Genomic DNA, 3,585 nt, shown 5'->3' with positions numbered 1-3,585 from the left:
GGACAACCACCTCAGATGAGCTGTGCCCCGTTCAATGGCATTAACTCTTCTCTACAGTTCCTGAAAATACTTGGCCTGACACACTGCGGTATAGCACTTTCTTACACCCACATCACACCGTTGGCTCCCAGCTGTTCTCTTGGGCTTCCCTTTAGCTACCTAAAGAGGGTCTTCTTCCCTCTCCTCAGTTTTGGCCAGCTGAAGAACATCCAACTCATGGCTCTAAAATTCTTCCCCTTCTTCTAAGTATCTTCTTGGTGGTCTCAGCTTTCTGCCCTGCAAATAAGTAGCTTATCATAACAGGACAAGGATAGCACTGTTTTCTCCCCGAGTAAGCAAACACTTAAACTGTTTCTTCAACTATAAAAATTAAAGAGGAAGGCAAAACAAGACAGCTAAGTGGAAAGTGAAAGTTTAAGTTGGTGCTTAAACAACCTGAGCACTTAGGCTGCAGCTGTAGCAGAGGGCTGGCACTTAGAGGTCTGATCAGGATAAAACCAAAAATCCTTCCACTAAGGTTTCAAATTACAAAATCACTTCAGCTAAGGGAAGACAAAATGTATATAGACAAGCACTGCCATATGTTTACAGTGCCTTCTCAGCACAACGTTTCTCTTGCGGCACCAAGAAATTACTGGTATGAAAAATTACAACTTTTAAGAGCGATTTTAAAGCAAGTTACAGTTAAAACAACAGTAGTGAGAAAATAGTCAAGAATTTGACTTGCAGAATGGGAGATGACTCGTGGCTTTCTCAAGAGCTTTTACTATTGATGAAGCTTACAACCACCTCACTGTCTGGGAATGACACACTTTGTTACTACTGGTCTGGTTAGAAACTCAGCAGGCTGGCTTGTTCAGCACTGCAATTTTTCAATCAGAGGAAAGACAGAACCAAGGAAGAACTAAGCAGGAAGAAGGCCAGCAGGTACCAGGTTCAACTAACCTTCACCTGGGTGCAGAATGAAGCTTCTTTCTAAAAACAACAATTGCATCGCTGTCGGGATATTGGCTATTCTAGGAAGTGTCTTTTTTCCACCCTTTGACCTCACTAAAAAGCTTTTTGGCCCAGATGGCTTTCTCCTGCTGCAGAAATGTGGAAGTATTGGGAATCTTGCACATTGGTATAGGAAAGCTGTTGCCCACTTAGCTCTGTAGCTGTGAGGGTAGATGCTGCAATGGTCACATTCACCTGCGAACACCAGTTGTCTTTGCCTTATGCCCTAACTTATCACAGGTGAGCCACGTCATGAGAAAAACATGCTCAATTACAACTTCCCAGCTGGATGAGCAAGGACACCACTGGCGGTTCTGCAGGTCAGAAGCCCAGTGCTGGTGCCGCACCTCAGGCTCTTGACACATGAGAAGCTTAAAAGCGGGGCGGTTACTGTTGGAATGCCAAAAATAAAGGAGAAATATTGCTTGTGTGGGACTTAAAAAAAGAAAGGAAGAGCTTACTCTCTCTCCAGTACATTTTCCAAAATGAAATGTCATCTGTAAAAAGCAATCAAGACAGGATTAACAGCTACCAGCAAGTAAAACAGATTTCCTGGAATTATTCTGGAATCATATCATCCCTGTCCCAAGGAAGCTACCTGCCTTGAAGATGCAGGACAGTCAGTGGCATTTCTACGGCTCCATTTCAGATGGCTCCATGCGGCTGCTTCTTCGACGCCCAGGTCTTCTGCATCCAGTGGACGAGTACCAACCTGCCTCCACCAGCCACCGGCACGCTTGGCCACAGTGCCGCTGCTCTGCCGGGTTCTGCCCTATGGGGCCACGTGGGCTGCGGGACCCCCCCGACCTGGGCAGCCCCTGGGACCCCCCAGGGCCAACTGTGACACCTTGCACCCTACAACTATCAGGGGAGAGCAGTGGCTCCAGCCCTGCCGGTACTGCCGCCGTGCTTCCCTGGCTACCAGCACATGGAGAGGCAGTTTGCACGGCTCAGTCTCTGCAGCACGGCCACCCCGGCGGGGGCAGCCCCAGGCAGCAACGTCCCCCTGGGCAGCGACATCCTCCTCAGCCACTGTGCTGCCCCCCACACCCAAGCCGTTGGGGACCCGGCAGGTGACATTGCACTGCCCAAGGAGATGCTTCGGGGTTGCTCCCTCGTCAGCCAGGATGCTCCCAGCAGCGTCCAGATGCCTGGGGACCCTGGTGGCACCGGCGGAGCCATCCCCCACTGCAACATCGGCTGCTCAACCCCGACTACAGCGTCCCTGAGATGACCAACACAGTCCTGAGCATAGAGCAACTCACTACCGTCGGGATGGAGCCCCAGGAACCATGGTGGGAAGCCTGGAGGGACCTGCCACCACCCCACCCTGGCATGTCCCAGCCTGGCATGTCCCAGCCTGGCATGTCAGAAAAGCAGGGAAAAAAGCAGAGGAGCGCCTGGCCAAACCCACCCAGCAAGCGCAGGGCTCTCTCAGCCAGCAATGGGGTGGGAGGGTGGGATTAGACCCACAGCAGGGATGAGATGGAGATGGGGGGGTGGGGGTGGGTTGGAGGGGGGTGTGTGTGGGGGTGGTGGTGGTGTAGTTGGGGGGGGTGTGTGTGTTATAATAGCTTTCATCACACAGTTGCTCTTTTTTTTTTTCCATTAAAAGCCATTTCACCAGAACCACTCCGTGCCTGTGTGGGAGGGGGGAGAGAGCGCAGGGGGCACTGGGAAACGGCACCCAAGAGGTGCAAAAGCCCCGCTGAGCCCCAAATCAGAGCTGGTGAGCCCCGAAGGGCACGGAGCCGCCCCCAGGGCTGAGTCACCGCCAGCAGGGCAGGCAATGGTGGGGGGTGACTCCCCTGTCCCCTTCCCCAGAGGAAGCAGCCCTTTGGCGGGGGAGCCAGGACAGACGGGTCTCTGCAGGACTCACGGACACAGCCCCACGCAGAAAGCAGCACTGAGCCCCTGGGACAAGGACAGACCTGGGGGGCTGGCGGTGGGACAGACACACATGACAACAAGGGCTTCAATGCCTTCGTCTTGAACACAAACAGCGTCCCCTCCAGTGGGGACAGGGCCCAGTGCAAAGCCCTTAAAAGCCTCAAAACAATCACACCCTCAGCTCCGGAGCCTGGCTTTGCTTCACTGCCACAGTAAAATAACCCCGAATCACCCCAATAATGCTGAGGGTGGGAGCTGCAGGCCAGGCAGGGACCCTGCTCCCCTTGCCTGGCTGCACCTTGGGCAGCTGCAAGACCAGGACGGGGGAAAATACAATTGAAAATGAAATCATTGCACTGGCCAGAAAGTGCCTGGAAACCTCATCTCTCTTCATGGACCATTTCCCATCCGAGCTCCACAACTTGGGGCCGATGCAGCCAACGGCGCCTTCGGGAAGCGGCCTCACCTTTCCAGGTCTGGCTTGCAGAAGGTGCAGGATGAGGTCCCCAGTGCCAGGGGTGGGGGGGGGCTGAGCCCCACTTTAGGGTAGTCCCAGCGATGCTGCTGGGGTGGTGGGAGCTGGTCTGGATGCCGGGCAGGCACAGTCCCGTTTGCGTCAGCACGGCACTGTGCAGCTCCCTGTGCCGCTGCTGCTCAGCGTCTCGCCCCGAGCGTTGTCCCTGCCCCAAAACTCCTGTC

The sequence above is a fragment of the Aptenodytes patagonicus genome, unplaced genomic scaffold (genome assembly GCF_965638725.1).
Source record: "Aptenodytes patagonicus unplaced genomic scaffold, bAptPat1.pri.cur scaffold_61, whole genome shotgun sequence".
In the NCBI taxonomy this organism is placed as follows: domain Eukaryota; kingdom Metazoa; phylum Chordata; class Aves; order Sphenisciformes; family Spheniscidae; genus Aptenodytes; species Aptenodytes patagonicus.
This window is presented reverse-complemented; position numbering follows the sequence as displayed.